This window comes from Pan troglodytes, chromosome 13, assembly GCF_028858775.2.
Source record: "Pan troglodytes isolate AG18354 chromosome 13, NHGRI_mPanTro3-v2.0_pri, whole genome shotgun sequence".
In the NCBI taxonomy this organism is placed as follows: domain Eukaryota; kingdom Metazoa; phylum Chordata; class Mammalia; order Primates; family Hominidae; genus Pan; species Pan troglodytes.
This window is the reverse complement of record NC_072411.2, coordinates 68,104,125-68,122,135: the sequence shown is the minus strand read 5'-3', so window position 1 is coordinate 68,122,135 and position 18,011 is coordinate 68,104,125. Positions and strand designations below refer to the sequence as shown.

Genomic DNA, 18,011 nt, shown 5'->3' with positions numbered 1-18,011 from the left:
CCAGTACTATGCTGTTTTGGTTACTGTAGACTTGTATTATAGTTGGGTGGTGTGATGCCTCAGACATTGTTCTTTCTGTTTAGGATTGCTTTGGCTAGTCAGGATCTTTTTGGGTTTTATATGAATTTTCAAATAGTTTTTCTAATTCTGTGAAAAATGACATTGGTAGTTTGATAGAAATAGCATTGAATCTGTAAATTGCTTTGGGTGGCATAGTCATTTTAACAATATTAATTCTTCCTACCCATGAGCATGGAATGTTTTTCTATTTGTTTGTGCCATCTCTGATTTCTTTCATCAGTGTTTCATAATTCTTGTTGTAGAGATCTTTCATCTCCCTGGTTAGCTGTGTTACTAGGTATTTTATACTTTTCATGGTTATCGTGAAAGAGATTGCATTATTGATTTGGCTCTCAGCTTGGATGTTATTGGTGTATGGAAATGCTACTGATTTTTGTACATTAATTTTTCATCCTGAAACTTTCCTGAAGTTGTTTATTTGATCTAGGAGCCTTTGGGAAGAGACTGTGGGATTTTGTTTTCTAGGTATAAAATCATATCATTTTCAAAGAGAGATAGTTTGCCTTCCTCTCTTCGTATTTGGATGCCTTTTATTTCTTTCTCCTGCCTGGTTGCTCTGGCTAGGACTTCCAGCATTATGTTGAGTAGGAGTGGTAAGAGTGAGCACCCTTGTTTCGTTTCAGTTCTTAGGGAGAATGCTTTCATCTTTTGCCTCCTCAGTATGATGTTGGCTGTGAGTTGGTTATAGATGGCTCTTATACTTTGGCCTAATTTGTTGAGGGTTTTCAACATGAAGAGATGTTGAATTTTATTGAAAGCCTTTTCCGCATCTTAATTAAGATGATCATGTGGTTTTTTGTTTTTAGTTCTGTTTATGTGATGAATCACATCTATTGATATGTATATGTTGAACCAACCTTGCATCCTAGGAATAAAGCCTACTTGATCATGGTGGATTAGCTTTTTGGATGTGCTGCTGGGTTCAATTTGCTAGTATTTTGTTGAGGATTTTTGTGTCTATATTCATCAGGGATGTTAGCTTAAAGTTTTCTTTTTTCATTGTGTCTCTGCCAGATTTTGATAGACAGATAGATATTTCTTGTGAATTGTTACAAATGCAAGAGAAGAAAACTTCATCCAAACAAGGCAGATTGCATACAAATATTTCTACAATGACCTCTATTTATCTAGATAAAAGTTTTCTAATTCTACAAGACTCTAGAATACAACTTCAAATAGAGGCTAGGTGTGATAGCTCATGCCTGTAATCCCAGAACTTTGGGAGACCAAGGTGGAAGGATTGCTTGAAGCCAGTAGTTCAAGATCCACCTAGGCAGCAAAGTGAGACCCTGTCCCTACAAAATATTTTTAAAAATTAGCTGGTCAGGTGATACACATCTGTACTCCAAGCTACTGAGAAGGCTGAGGAAGGGATCACTTGAGCCCAGGAGTTCAAGGCTGCAGTGAGCTATGATCATGCCACTGCACTCCAGCCTGGGTGACAGGGCAAGACCCTATTTTTTTTAATTGAATACAAGTACCTTTGAACATACCAAATATAATTTTATATCTCTTATTTCAAAGTGAAGTCTAGATAATCTCACGTATAAGCATTTTTTTTAAACATATAGCAGATCTCTAGAGATGGTGTTTATCTGATTTTCAAACCCTGGCATTTAGAAAAAACAAATTAATAAAGACTAAAGGATGAGGTAGGCATTGAGATTTCTAGAACTATTAATAGGTTTCCCCTTCAAGGAAGGAAGGTGAAAAAAGTTTCAAAAATAGAAACGAAGTGTAATCACTGTATATTTGTAAATTGTTAAAAAAGAAAACATTGGAAGGCCAAGGCGGGCAGATTGCTTGAGCTCAGGAGTTCAAGACCAGCCTGGGTGACATGGTGGAACCCTGTGTCTATTAAAATACAAAAAATTAGCCAGGCGTGGTGGCATGCACCTGTAGTCCCAGCTACTTGGGAGGCTAAGCCAGGAGAATTGCTTGAACCTGGGAGGGTTAGGTTGCAGTGAGCCGAGATCATGCCACTGCACTACAGCCCGGGCAACAGAGCCTGACCCCGTCTCCAAAAACACAAAAACAAAAACAAAAAAAAACACAAACAAAGAAAGAAGTATATAGTATTTTAGATTTACATCACTAATGGTGAACACTTAGAGTGTTTTGTTAAGTCTAGTGGTAAACTTTATGAAAGGGCAAATTTGGAGGTCTAGATTTCAGAAAAGTGATTGAAGAACTTTAGGACTTTCATCTTAACTCAGTATCTTCAAATTTCAATAAAAACAAAACAAAAACAACAAAAAGTCACACATATATTAAAATTAATAGTCACCTAGAATAGCATAGAATAAAATTACTATGACCTTGTGAAAAGAAATTGTCAGATCAATGTAATTTTCTTTTGAGTTAAAGGAAAATGTCATGTTGATCAAGAAAAAAATAATGGATACCACTTACCTGTGCTTTAAGAAGGTATTTGCATATCTATACATGTATATGTTCTTATAAAAAACATGATCTTTCAGGCTGGGCGCAGTGGCTCACGCCTGTAATCCCAGCACTTTGGGAGGCCAAGGTGGGTGGATCACGAGGTCAGGAGTTCAAGACCAGCCTGGCCAACATGGTGAAACCCTGTCTCTACTAAAAATACAAAAATTAGCTGGGTGTGGTGGTGGGTGCCTGTAATTCCAGCTACTCGGGAAGCTGAAGCAGAGAATTGTTTGAACCAGGGAGGCGGAGCTTGCAGTGAGCGGAATTCACACCACTGAACTCCAGCCTGGGCGACAGAGCGAGACTCTGTAACAACAACCAAAAAAAAAAGTGATTTGTCATCCCTGATTTCCAACTTTCATATCAGAATTATGGACTACCATATGAATGAAAGAAATTGAACTTTCAGTGTCAGTTGATAGTAACAATAGACATTGACTCTCAAAAGTCTTCTGTGGAGTCAATAACTCTTTGAGAGAATTTGCATTTTATTAAATACTTACATTTGTATAATTTAAAAAGAATATAGTGTGAATGTTTGTAAGACATGTATTTAACATGAATCCAAAACTGGAGTGGGACATTATGAATTCTTGAAAACTTTAGAATAAATCTGGGCCTAATTTTCTGCAATTATTCATCTGTATCATATTGCTTTTAGGGGAGGGTTCAAGTGGTTCAAGGTAAGTAATGATGATTTTATGACATCCTGGAAAAATATATTAATTACCACTTATCTAAATTAATCTAAAGACTATTACCATTTAATAGTTTTTCATGCTGGGTATTGACATTAAATATAAATTTTAAGTGAAACTGATATTAATAGCTCTGAGGAATGTATAAATAGGAAACAGAATAACCTTGAAACCTTTAGGAATTGGCCCATCAAGGCAAGTGAGACTCTAGTGTCAAGTTTGGTTAGCGTGTAGTATATTTTGAACCAAGAACAAACTATACAAATAACAGGATGGCAGAGAAGCTAATTAGTCACAAATTTGGTAGAACCAATAAGGCTCTTTTATTTAACAGGCAATCGTTGTTTCTGATTGATAGCAGGAAGAACAGGAGAATCATGGGATATTTTTATATTTAAAGATCAGTTTTATTGTTTCAATCCCCCTTTGTTAAAATGTCAAACTGGCTTGTACAATGACAAAGGCTAAATAAAGGTATTATATTACTAAAAAACTTGACACAGTAATTCGTACTAAGGGAAATGTATACAAAAATCAGACATCATCTTTTTACTATTCTTATCACCATTATTCTATTACAGTTTCTACCCTAAGGAGATTAGTGAAGTTGGGCAGAAATTAGAAGGGAGCAAAAGAGGAATACAAATAATTATATCATACCTATGGGTTAAAATATTGAAAATTTTTCAGCTTAGAAAAGAGAAAACTAAAGAGAGACATAATAACTGCCTTCAATTGTATGGAGGTTTGTCACAAGGAGGGTACGTAATTGAATTTTTATCCCTATGGAAAGATAAATCATTTAAAATGGGTATAAACTGTAGCAATGGGGAGCTTATTTGTTTGTTTTCTATTTCCAAAAATTATTTGATCTGACTTACAAAATCAAATACAATATAAAGCAGAATAATAAAGACCAAATGATCTAAAAGGAGTGGTGAAATAGATGTTGCCAAATTCAGAAGTATAACTGCGATTTTTGTTTGATCCTGATTTTGGCATTGTGTTTTTAACAGCTGAAGGGGAAGGGTAGGAGCACATGGAGGGTTACATAGATAGATCCCATAGACTACACAGGAAAGGAGCACACTGCCCATCTCTGATAGCCCTGTATCCTCAAGAGTATAACTGAGCATCGTTGAAGTTTAATAGGTCCTTTGGTGTTTGGTTGTTTGGTTGATTGGTATTTAATGATCTTTTGTTGTTGTTAAATTCTATTCTACTCCATGCGTAGCAACTAAATTATTAGAAGATGAAATTGCTAGTAAGATGCCAACTGAATAGAACTTTCTGGTATTTTTATCATATCCAACTTATTTTCTGCATTTGGCCCTACTTTGAAACATCTAAAATGCTAGATATTTTTATACTAAGATTCTTTGAATTTTGGAGTGCAACATTCAGAATGTTATTCCTTATTTCTGCCAAGAGATTATATAATGACATATAAAACTGTGACTTTATGTGGAAAATAAATTTGACTCAATTTAATATTCTGGGCACAACTTACTATCAACTACACTAAAACTTGTTCTGTCTGGCAGATATTCTCTGGGGTCTAAATTGATCACTTAAAAGGACACTTTCAACCACTCAACTCATTAAGTGGCTCAGTGATTCTGTTTGCAAGTAGTCCATTCCAACACGTCTATCAGTATACAATTCTCAAAATTAGTCGTTCTCCAAGGGTCATTCCTTGTTTTCTCATTTAATATTTAAGGTGTAATAATAATGGCTTTCTTTTTTTCTTATCAGATGTTTTATCCATCCTTCATAACATAGATCTCTGGTATCCCAACTTGGTATTTGTCCAAGTACTTGAAATAATGTTAAAGATCATTTGTGTGTGTGTGTGAAAGATTTGACCGATAAGGATTCTTTTAGCTATTTTCATGAAAAAGTGGAATGACTCAATTTCTCAATGTGAAAACATATTGGGGTCATAAGTGTTTCTAATGAAATATCAGTCTTGCTGCCTGAATTTCTGGTTTTAAAACAAGAGCATTGAACTGTGAAAGATTAGACCCGGATTTAAATCTCAAACTTCCTCCAAACTGTCTGACAATGGTCATCACTTTATTAACTTGTGCTATTTAACTTTGCTGAACCTCCATTTTTTTCTTTTGTTTTAAAACAAAAGTTAAGAACATGTTATGTTCAGTGTTTTTACATTGTGCTTTTGTCAGAACACTTGTATTCAAAACATAAAGGCACATTTAAGCGGGTATAAGTAAAATGGTTTATTTATTATAAGAATTCAGGCCATGCGTGGTGGCTCACGCCTGTAATCCCAGCACTTTGGGAGGCCGAGGAGGGTGGATCGTGAGGTCAGGAGGTTGAGACCATCCTAGCTAACACAGTGAAACCCCATCTCTGCTAAAAATAAAAATAAAAAAATTAGCCGGGCGTGGTGGCAGGCAACTGTAGTCCCAGCTACTCAGGAGGTTGAGGCAGGAGAATGGCGTGAACCTGGGAGGTGGAGCTTGCAGTGAGCCCAGATCACGCCACTGCACTCCAGCCTGGGCGACAGAGTGAGACTCCGTCTCAAAGGAAAAAAAAAAGAAGAATTCAACTGAAAATCCCATAGGCCAAAACCCAAGTAAGCCATAAAGAGATTAAACTGGAATGATAAGTCCAGAAACATATCAACACAGCCTACATTCTTTCTGAATGCTTGCATGGCTACTGTTATTTCTGTTTTTTTTTCTGCTTTGGCCGATATCCTCTGCTTGGTCATGGCCAGACATAGCTTCCTCATCCTCAACTCTAGGTCATGCAGTGCATCTTCTCATAACATTCTGACTCACTCACTCTTACCTCATTTAAACATCACCCAGAAAGCAAATTCTATTGTTTCAGTTAAGCCTATAGATGAGTGCCCCGTGATCAGCGTCCTCATAAAACCTACCAAGCTGTGGCCATGGGAAAGGGGTGAAAGAGTCACATGGTATAAACATAGTTTATACTTTCAGTATGGGTTACATGGAGGACAATTTCAAAAAAGGAGTGAGGGCTGAGTTGGCACCTATCAGGTGTTATTATAAAAATTATTCCCATTTTATAAATGATAGAATTGAAGCTAAGCAAGGCCAAGGTACTATTTTAATATCACAGTTTTGTTAAGGACTACAACCAAATTTTGAACCTGACTATTCTTATTCTAAGTTTAATGATCTTATCACAAAACTTACCTGGTTGAGAAAATAAATCTCCATGTAAGAAATGATTTTTTCCTACCTGAGCATGGTGGCTCATGCCTTTAATCCCAGTGACTCCCGATGCTGAAGCAGAAGGATCATTTGAGGCCAGGAGTTCAAGACTAGCCTAGGCAACATAGCGAGACCTCATCTGTATGAAACAATTAAAAATAAACCCAAAAGACATGACCCGTTCTAACATTTAAATTAATTGAATTATGGATGCATCTTTAATCAACAAACCAATACCTGCATGAATCGACTCAGTCCCTTAGGTACCAAAAGCTTGCTTTTTATATTTGTAATGGATGCTTTTCCTAGACCATTCTCTAAAACAGTGTTTCTCAAAATTTGCCCATTCATTAACTATGAGTGCTACATCCTGATCACCTGGACAAGCAGTTTAAACACAGATTCTAGGTCCACCTTAGATCTCTGAAACAAAATCTTGAGGTGGGACCTTGGACTACGTGTTTTCAAAAAGATCTCCACATGATTTTTATGAATGCAATGGTCTATATTTTCAAAGTGTAGTCTCTACTAGATAAACAGAAAGCAATATGCCATATTATTTAAGTTCTCCACAAAGACGCCTTCGCTTAATTAAAATTTAGTATTACATTCTTGGATTTTAAAGAAAAAAATATTATCTGAATGAAGCTCTAAACAGTTGTTTTATGGCTACATGTTTTAGTTTCCTTAGTTTGATGATAACACTTGTGTTAGAATGAGATGGGTGGGAAGGACAGTGACATTTGCCCTTCCTATAGCCCGTGCACTGAGCAGGTGACCTAGGATAAGGCATTGATCATGAATTCAGTTATTCATTCATTCAAAAAAAAATTACTGAGCACACTGTGGCAAACATTTTGGTTTCTTCAATATGTTGCATAGAATGATTATGCATACAATTCTAGTGGCGTGGGGAAAGAAACATTAAGCACAAGACGTTTAGTTGATTTCATTATTGCACTAAAGTATTTGCCTTTTTCAAGGCTGAAGTTGACTTCTCTGCCTTCCTGAGCCATAGGGAAAAGGGTCTTGTCTTGCTTATGCAGCCAGCAAGATGTATCGGTTTAAGAAAAGTGCTGAGTAATGCCTGCAAATGTAGCAGGCAGTCAGCCTCTTCTCTGCAGCTTGGTTCATGTCCTTTACCCATGCTATTTAACCCCTGATGTTTTTATATCCCTATTTCTAAACTCGAAATGAACCTCAAACTGAATAAGGCATACAATAAATGTATCCATATTTTCTTTATTCAATTCAGTAGCATCTAAATCCCTCTTGTGAGGACCCTCTGCTTTGGTCATTAGATAGTTAAAAAGATTTAAAATTGCTATATGTCTAGTTTCTAAAAATTGCTAAATGATTTTCTAAGGTAAACACCTTTCCGTGTATCCAGTGCTTAACAGAATTAATGTTATGTGAGTTTTCAAAAAAAAGAAAGGAAAAAAAGGAAATCTCTTTTTTGTCTCAGCCGACAGCAAGCAGTGCCGCTCCGGAAAGAAATGATTTTATTTCTAGCCTCTCTGCAGCATCTCCCTACCGCATTAGTATGTTGCTGCAAAGCTATGCATTGTGTAACTTTCCCCATCAGTCAGTCAGCTGTGTAGTTCTCTTTCCTATAAAATCGTTGTGCCACAGGAGACAAAAATAAAAATACAATGCAGGTTAGTTCATTATATCCTGACATCTGTTTCATGCAGATTGTGATGCAATAAAATATTAGTAATTTAAACAGAATGTAATTGTGGTTTGAAATCATTTGGGTAAATCGTGTTATTTTAAAACAAATCTTAGGAAAATGAAATTTAAACTTTGCACTATTTGATTAGGATTAACAAACAAGAATATGAATAAACCCATAGATATAAAATATTAGACTTTAGTACTTAGAATATGTTTTAAGAGTTTGCTTCTAGTATAAGTTTTAATTAACAATTATTCATTAGCTGAAAATTTTTGAGGACCTATTAAGTACCTATCACTCTTCTGGGTACCATGGGAGGTGAAAAGGGAGTTTAAAGTTTGTGGCGAATGTATAGTAGTTACATTTTATGAGAAAATGTCTCATACCTAGTGACTGGTAAAGACAATAAAGGCTGTAGATCATGGTGACTAGTGAAGAACCTATGGCCTGGCTTCTGCTTAAAGAGAGCTCAATGTTGCCAAATTCCTATTTGCCCTTTCACTTTTGCTAGAAGTGTATTGCATCACTTGTAAGATTAAAGGGAAAATATACTTATTTTGTTTCCCAAAAGTTTATAGGTTTCTGACTTTCACAAATGCTTAAGAGTACTCTTCTCTTTGTTGTTATGGCTGTCCACGTGTAGCAGTTTCATCTTTAGAAGTTTAAATTCTTTTCTCTTTCTTGCTGGATACAATGGCTCATGCCTGTCATCCCAGCAATTTGGGAGGCTGAGGCAAGAGGATCACTTGAGGCCAGGCGTTCGAGACGCAACATAGAGAGATACTGCCTGTACGAAAATTTAAAAATCAGCTGGGCATGCTGGTATGCATCCCAGCTACTCAGGAGCCTGAGGTGTGAGTATCACTCGGGGCCAGAAGTTTGAGGCTACAGTGAGCCATGATCTCGTCACTGCACTCCAGCCTGTGTGACAGGGCAATACCCTATATAAAAAAAAAAAAAAAAAAAAAAAAAAAAAAAAAAAAAAAAAAAAAACTAAAGAAGGAAGGAAGATAATTTCTTTGGTTTGTATAGGACCTACGGAGTTAAAGCGAAGTGATAAAATAAACAAAGGAGGAGTCCTTAATGTGCAAAGATGCACTACTCATATATTTGAGGATAATCTTACATCAATACTTTTAATAATGAAAGAAATGTGAAAATCTGCTTGCCACTGGTTTTAACATTTACCATCATCCATGTTTGAAAAATAAAACCCAACACTGGTTCCTCTCATGAGTATTTAATTGTTCAAGAAAAATCCTAGAATGAGTGAGTTTTTTCTGTCAGTACCACCTTACACTCTCTACCCCCATTCCATCTTTTTATATAGTCTCTTCCTGGCACGTTGATAATTCATTCCATCAGAAAATCCCCACTAAAAGTAATTCATCCACATGTATTCTTCCACTGAAATTAACAGGTCCCAGCCAGCCCCATCCCCTACCTAGTCAACCAAAAAAAGAACTCTTACGCCCTCTCTCTGATTGATTAACCCACTTTGACAATGAGAAATGCATTTTACATTGAGAAGTAAGTAGTCTCATTGATGCATAAACGACTCATGTACTCCCAGAGATACTTGTCTTTTAAAAGGAAGCGCTTGCTAACTGAACTGAAAATGCTAATTAATTGAATTTCAGGAAGCAGGAAAATAATTTTTTTAGCAGAGAAGACTTTCTTCATATTTAGGGCTGCTACATTTGGAAACTAAACATACAAACTGTCCAGTTATATTTGACTTTCAGATAAACAATGAATAATGTTTACTAGCAGTGGGCCCCAAATATAGACAATGAGAACACATGGACACAGGGAAGGGAATATCACACACTGGGGCCTATCGAGGGGTGGGGGCCTAGGGGAGGGATAGGAGAAATACTCAATGTAGATGACAGGTTGATGGGTGCAGCAAACCACCAAGGCACGTGTATACCTATGTAACAAACCTGCAAGTTCTGCACGTGTATCCCAGAACTTAAAGTATAGTAAATATAAAACAAATTGTATGAGGTATGCTTATGCTTTAAGAAATCAGTTATCTGAAATTCAAATTTAACTGTGTGGCATGTATTTTTTCTGGCAACCCTGTTCAGATATCTTAAATCATTATGGTGGTTACTCATATCCTCCATGTCATAATGCTGACCTTGGGTCTCCCTACCTCCAATCTGCCAGTCCAGCCCCTTTGGACATCATTGTTTCCTTTACGCAACACTCTACCTAGAGAAAAACAACAGTTGTCGCAACAAATCAAGTACTCTTCTAGGCCAACTTGGTAACATTCTAAAACAATAATGCCCTACCTAGCCCAGGGGCTTTGGGACTTTACTGGGGGTGAATGTAGGGTAGCAGGTGAGATATATTTGGGAATTTAAACAAAAGAAAATATAATTTGAGCATAGGCTTTAGCTGACTGTAATAATAGTATTTAAATTATTTATAAGGTTTTAACAAAGCATATAATTGAACAATTTCAGCTGCCACCTGCTATTGAGGATAACAAAAAGGAAAATTTTCTCAGCACTTAAGAAATGTTAGAAAACATATTGATATGAAAGAGTAGAAATGAATCCAAAAAAGCATGCATTTTTTTCTTTAGCAATTTTTGTTTTAACTATATCTTTTTCCAGTTCTTCATCATTGACACCTGAAAATAGGCACTGGCACCACAAAAATGGTTAGATGGAGAGAATGGAGGACATGCATTAAACTTTATATTCCATTGTCTTACATGTTTATCAACATTCACTTTGATGTACCAAAAATATCTTTAAATGAGATGCACATTTTAACGTACATCTAGATTAGAGAAAAATCACTCTGGTCTGATAACTTTATGGGATTGTGAATACAAGTGATGTGATGGGTGGTTGACCAATTATTTTAAAAATGGTTTAGTGACAATAATTCAAGATTGTGTTGCAGCTCATACCCTTACACACACACACACACACACACACACACACACACACACACACACAGAGAGAGAGTGAGAGAGATTGTGGGATTGACAGAGATGTTCAGTTTTCAAAGTCAATGTTTCAGTGTTCAACCTCCATTTTCTTCTACTCTGGGACTTAAAAAAATGAATCTGTTAAAATCAGGAATATCTAAATTTCCAAGTAAAGATCCAAGAAGACTAAAGCCTAAAGTCTATTTCATAAAGGAGCTTCTAAAATGAATTTGGTTACTTTGCAGGATTCTCAATATTATTATTCTCCATTTGCCAACTTCATAGTCTCCACATCTCTAACCAGTGCCTTGCACATTGTCTATATTCAATAAATATTAAAGAAATGAACAAAATTGACTGTATAGACCATGTTTCTTAGTCCATTTAGTATTGCTATAAAAGAATATCTGAGGCTGGGTAAATTTTTTTTTTTTTAAAAGAGGTTTACTTGACTTATGGTTCTTCAGACTGTACAAGAAGCATGGCACCAGAATCAGCTTCTATTGAGGGCCTCAGGTGACTTCCCCTCATGACAGAAGGCAAGGGCAGCCTGTGTGGGTAGAGACCACATGGCCAGAGAGGAAACAAGAGACAGGGTGAGGTGCCAGGCTTTTTTTCTGAGATGGAGTTTTGCTCTTGTTGCCCAGGCTGGAGTGCAATGGCATGCTCTTGGCTCACCGCAACCTCTGCCTCCCAGCTTCCCAGGTTCAAGCGATTCTCCTGCCTCATCCTCCCAAGTAGCTGGGATTATAGGCATGCACCACCATGCCTAGCTAATTTTGTGTTTTTAGTAGAGACAGGGTTTCTCCACGTTGGTTAGGCTGGTCTCAAACTCCCAACCTTAGGTGATCCACCCACCTCAGCCTCCCAAAGTCCTGGGATTACAGGTGTGAGCCACCGCGCTAGGCTGCTCTTTTTTTTTTTTTCCAACCAGTTCTCATGGAACTAACAGAGCAAGGACTCACTCGTTACAGTGAGAATGAGGCAAAAACCATTCATGAGGGATCCACCCATGACCCAAACACTTCCCATTAGGCCCCACCTCCAACATTAGGAATCAAATTTCAACATGAGATTTGATGGCAACAAACCATATCCAAACTATAGCACCAAGTGTCATACACCTAGACAGAAATAGACTTGGCTCAATGTCACATCTGCTGTGACAGATGTGCTGGACATCTGGTAGTGTCCACTCTATACAAATCTGTGATAATCATCAGATGCTGAGCTCTCAAACAAGACGAAACTGTATAATAATCCCTAGAGGGTCTCTTTAACCCAGACCAGTACACCACAAAAGGAATATAGTGAGAATGACTGACTTCACATGACAGACTGAAAGCAAACTTAAGTAGACGTTTATATGATTATCACCTGAAGAATGATGAGGTTCATAAATTTGGAAAGGAGAGCTTTATTTCTTATAAAGGGCTGCAGCCTGCAGAGTGACCTTCTGACAGGTTGGGAAGCATAACTTCCAGCCAGAAGCCAGAAACAGACACTTCAAGGGAGGGAAAAAGGAAACAGAAATTTATGCTAAGCACGGTGGCCAAATATATATGTTCAATAAGTTGTAGGAGGAGTCATGAATATTTATGAGAGGAGAAGCATGCACATCCTCAACTGAGCTTCATGCCCCTTCGTGGGATCCATGTGGAAAAAATGGCGACATTAGCATGATCTGAGGGTAGAGTTTTCGGCCCTCTGACATTAAAAGGTGAAGCAGAGGACACAAAAATCCTTACTGCACATTCTCAGTGGAATGGCTAGAATCATTCCCTAGTGGGTGGTCTCTTATGAGGCACCAATGGAGAGAAAGTGTCAGGTGGTTGGTCCATGTCAGTGGGGGAGTCTTTTGAAAGGGCTGATTTCTGTTTAGCCCTTAGGGAAGAAAGCCTCATAGTGGTTAGTGAGGGAGGGGTTATAAGGAGGTATGTCTGACTCCCTGATCCATCATGGCTGAGAATTCAGTCTTCAAGGTTACTCTGGGATCCTTTTGGCCAGGAGAAGGTCAATTCAGTCAGGGGGCTTAGAATTTTATTTTCAGTTTACATGATAAATTAAGCATAATTTTATATCATAAATGATAAATAACATACAGAAAATTTAATATACTGAGTTTCTGAATCAGGAAATTATCTCTGCCTTTCATCTTTCAAGACCTATTTTCGGTAAGTTCTTTCAGCTTTCTCTATACCAAAATGGTTCTTCTCTGAACAATAATCCATAGTAACCATTGCAGATAATATGCCTTTGCTTAGACTTGTTCTATGTCTAGATTTTATATATACAGAATCTGAACCAAATGAATTCTGCAGCTCTGATACTTCTAGTCTCAATTTTTCATAACTCAGGGAGGTTCCATTTGTCTTCAGATTATTTGGAAAAGTGAAAGTGTCAAACACCTGATACTCATTCCCCAGGGTAGTTAATTTGTGCTCAACACTCTCCTCTCCCCGTTCCTGGATCTGTTTCTCTTTCCCCTGCAGTTTTTCTCTGCTTCAGCCCCGCTGCCCGTGGGTTCTATGCTGTATCTCTCCATACAGCAACTATGCCTGGACAGTTTTGCTTTGTGTTGAGGTGGTTTCATAAGAATGCTTTTGAGCAGAAGAGTCTTTTAAAATTGAGTTTATGCTAAAGAGAAACCCCTCTGAGCAGAATTCCACACAGAATTCTGCAGGATATTTCCTGCATAACACCATAAACATTCTTCTGGCTGCAGCAGCTCAAGTATTTCTGTTGAACCATTTCACACCCTGAGCTAACTAACACTCAGAGAATGAAAGGTGAAAGTCTTAAAACATAAATTAAATAACTATGATTTCTTAATAACACTAATGACTAAACATTCCACATAGATCCTACCAAAGGAGTGTATTGTATGTCTCCCAGGAACAGAGTCTAATCATACCATTGTTGTGCTGGAACACCATTGAGTCCAATAGGGATGGCATCATGGCCAAGAGACTAAAGAAGAGACTTGAAGCCAGCAAGGGAGACATAGGATTTATCTAGGACTCATATACAGGGGTGGTCCAGTGGCAGTGGGCTGGATGGGAGAACCACTAATGTTTGTAAAAAGCATGCAGTTTATATAGCATTTTCACTTAGCACTCTCCACCTAGCAACATTCATTTAATCCAAACAAAGGGCTTCATCCACTGTATGGCCCACATTCCGAGGAATGGACCAGGCTTTGGAAATCCTTAATAAAAAGGAGCAAATTTCCAGGTTGGCCACTTCCAGCCAGATTTCTTACCTCAGACTTCCAAACACATATTCTTTTTAGACCACAGCGTCATTCTCAGGGTACCCTTAAATTATTGCTGTCAGGTGCGTCTGCCATACAACCATGAGTCCTGAAAGGATTTGCACACTGAAATCACTGCATTATTTTACCGAAATGGTTATCAAAGTAGATATTTCCAAAGAAGGAATGTAAGCATCCTTCCCCCCAACCCCCAACCAGCATTTTGTGTTAAAATGCTAGTGTTGGCATCTTTTTCCTTCAAAGGGAATTGTACCAAGCCTGATTTTGTCTCCCATTATTGCCCCACAGCAATAAAAAGACAATTGCTGACTCAGGCACTATTTCCTCTGGCTGCTACTTATAGCTACATAACTCCTGGCTTTACCAGCACCATAGGCAAAAATGACCTGCATTGTCTGAGAGAGCAGCAAGAAGAATGGCATTCATTCTGTCTCCATCTTTGTTGGTTTACATTAAGTTACTTCTAGACCGTGGTTTTTGAATGAAATAGAATGGACTCTTGAAGTGTCTACAAAGGAGAGGCACAGTCCGGAGTGGGAAGGGGTGGGGAGAGGACAGCAACGGAAGTGAGATGGAGGCTGAGCAAAAAAAAAAAAAAAAAAAACGAAAATGGAGAATAAAGGAGAGCTGGGAGAGAAAAGATGAACATCGAGAAAGGGGAAGATGAATAGACTGGCCATTAGGCTTTCTCTTCTCCGAGTAATCCACTTTGTGCAAAACCTGCCATATACAACTTGGATATAGGCAGTGCCTCTCTCATTGCCAGCTAAACAGCCCTGGGAGGCCCACACTGGGCTTTAAGTGCCTATCACCTCACACTTGGTATCTCAAAATCTGCAACCACAATCACAGTCACGAGGATTAGACTTCACTCTCTACATCCTCCCAAATCTCTGTCTAGTGACCACTCACCCACACAATAAGATTACTTATTTTCTAACAGGAAAACTTTACTAAAAGAGGTTAACTTAAATAATTTACTTACAATGACAGTCATTACTATATTCTTGATATAAACTAATGACATTTGTTCAAAGGAATTCCCTTAAATTATTCTGACTATGATCGTCTAGAAGAGATCCTAAATTTCACATGATTTATTATGTGAGCTATCCATGGTCTTACTCTTTAATGACAATCTTCTCTGTAAGGAAAAAAATGAAATTAATCATCCCAATGATACTGATGTGTTTCATGAGAAAACTACAGGCAGAGCCTAATAAACTATGGCAGATCTGAATCTCAGGCAAAAACTATGTATTGTATTTCTATGTATTGTATGTAGATTGAATGAATTTTTTACTTCTTAGTTTATTATTAGGGTGTCTTGAAAAACACCCCTGAAGTATACAAATGTAGATACATACATATGTTAGATATCTGACCTTATTTTAACTGCAGTTTGCATAAGGCATGAAAAACTAAGGGTAGATAATGAAGTTATTTTTAAATGTAAAAGTTTTAAACATATGGCTGAAATATGTTGTTTTAGTTAACCCCAACCTACTAAAAATTGGCTTATTGAGAAATCAAATGAAATATTTTTGTAATTATAATTACACCAAATCAAATTATTTCTAGAAAAGAAATTTATAAAACAATACTTTCTAGGTTTGGGATTTCTATGTAAAAACCAATTTCTTTCTTGGCTGCTAAAAAATAGTTATGTGAGATCACAACAGTAAGAATAACATTTTACCTAGTTATTTTTATTATTATTGGCAGTAACATTCTTTTGTAAAGTAGGTGGCAAGAACACTACAAAACGAACTGAAACACTTCACAAATTGTCGTGCCCAGATGGTTTATGTCCCCAAAATAGTAATAGCTCTTTACAAGGAGATGGCAAGCATTTTGGCAGAAGTCTTTTTTGTTTCTCTTCAGTATGGATATTAAACTACTTTATAGACAGAATTGAAGATATATAATTTTTCTCCACATCAGATTATATATTATAAGGTGGTGAAGATATATAAATGTTGCATAACTATATCAAACTTTGGAGTTACAGATAAATTATATAAAGTCGTCTGCTCAGTTAGTAACTAGAAATAATCCAGTTTAGCAATACATAAAACATAATGGAAGTAAAACATAAATTGACGGTGGAGGTATAGTTCAGCAGGATTAAAAACTGCATCATATGATTCTAAACTTGAATATTACAATCATCTTTTTAAATTTTGGAGTCTCCCATTTTTCAAAATTTTGAAGTCTCCATTTTTGCCAGAATGCTTTATTTACTGTATTTGTTTTGGGTCTGTCCAAGTAATATAAATTCCTTGGAGAGACCTAGATCAATTACAGTAGATAAATACTATTTTAACACAGCTACTTATATTTTCATATATTTTATTTAGCTTTAAAAGCATATTTCATAACTATTAGGACCTGGCAGACACTGGTTTGGGAGTTAGAAAATAAAAGTTCTGATTTAAGTCCCACCATTAATAAGCTGCGTAACCTGGGACAAATGACATATTTATTTTGAAAGTAGGAAGCACATAAGTTCTAAACAAAGAAATTGCCCATTTTTCTTTGATTCAGTTTGTTTTCTATTAAATGAGAGGAATAGACTAATCTCTGTTTTTTAAATCTTTGCCATTTATTTGTTTTGATTTACTTATCTTTGTCTAATTATCTTAAAATAACTTACTCAACCTTTCAGAAGTCCAGAGGTCAAGATAAACTAGGTCTTGTCTGCCTGAAAGCCTGTATTATAGACTAACACTGTTCCACATCAACAACAAAATACTATCACATTAAGGACTATATATATTCTTGTCTGTGAATAAACCATAAGAGCTGCACTTTATATTCAGTTCACTAATCAATTGGTTAGTAATTTTTTTTCCCTGTAGATCACTTCTAGGGTCAGATAAGGCAAAAAAATAATAGCAATTATTCTAATAGATCATAAAAATAGCATTGGAAACTGGGAGGAGAAAATGAGAGAATTGTCTCACCAGGTTGTAGGGAGAGACTGGGGAGTGAGGAGGGGGAATTTCTTTTAGGTTTTAAAAACAACATAGAATTTAAGGACATTATTGAACCAAAAAAATCTCAAGACATTACCTTAGTTATGGTATTCCTCGCATAAATACACAATGGCATCAGAGTGTGAAGTTGTGGATGCTGGGTGTCTCTCAGGGATGGGAAACACTAAATTTCATTCATCTTTCTCAGGTTCTGAAAAAAGAAAAAATAATCAGAGGACTAAGACAGATATCACCTTTTTATCTCACAGAAGTTTGTGGAGAGTATAGCTTTGCGTGAAAGCCCAAAAGCCCGTTAACCAAACAGATCTAACCACAGAGGCCCAAGTAGTCACACAGAGCTGCCCTCCAAAGGAAGAAACTGCATAATGATTTACTTATAAAAGGCCAGTTTCTTCGGGTACAAAGCATTAATAAGGTTGCCTTTACAGTTAAGACTTCTATGTGAAATGCCACAGGGAAAATGAAATACTTCATTGTGAGCTATCGTACATATTTCTGTTTGACTGGAGAAAAGCAGATGCCCAAGGGAGTTTAACTGTAAGACTTCATGGGTTAGAATTACTTTAAATAAAGCTCCTCCATCTGCACTTTGAGGGTCACCAAAGCCATATGGTTTACCACTCCCAGTCACCTCAAGTATAAACATCTTTTGGCTGTGATAAACACCTCCTCAA

At 36.9% G+C, this 18,011-nt stretch overlaps 1 protein-coding gene and 1 long non-coding RNA gene across 9 annotated transcripts in view; one reads left to right on the top strand and one right to left on the bottom strand.

The window, feature by feature from the left end:
- Positions 1-18,011, bottom strand: part of LOC107973643 (uncharacterized) — a 156,880-nt gene that overhangs the window by 11,008 nt on the left and 127,861 nt on the right. Inside the window, exons 6-10 of one of the 3 annotated variants that reach the window (XR_008546812.2) lie at positions 17,414-17,527; positions 14,327-14,426; positions 10,273-10,331; positions 6,462-6,572; positions 2,494-2,832 (exon numbers count right to left, since the gene is read on the bottom strand). This is a non-coding gene — a long non-coding RNA (uncharacterized LOC107973643). The remainder of the gene's footprint in view (positions 1-2,493; positions 2,833-6,461; positions 6,573-10,272; positions 10,332-14,326; positions 14,427-17,413; positions 17,528-18,011) is intronic. The other 2 variants (XR_010150123.1, XR_010150122.1) reach the window with 2 other exon arrangements.
- The window catches only part of SCN1A (sodium voltage-gated channel alpha subunit 1), a 139,918-nt gene that overhangs the window by 28,790 nt on the left and 93,117 nt on the right, over positions 1-18,011 (top strand). The window lies entirely within an intron of this gene.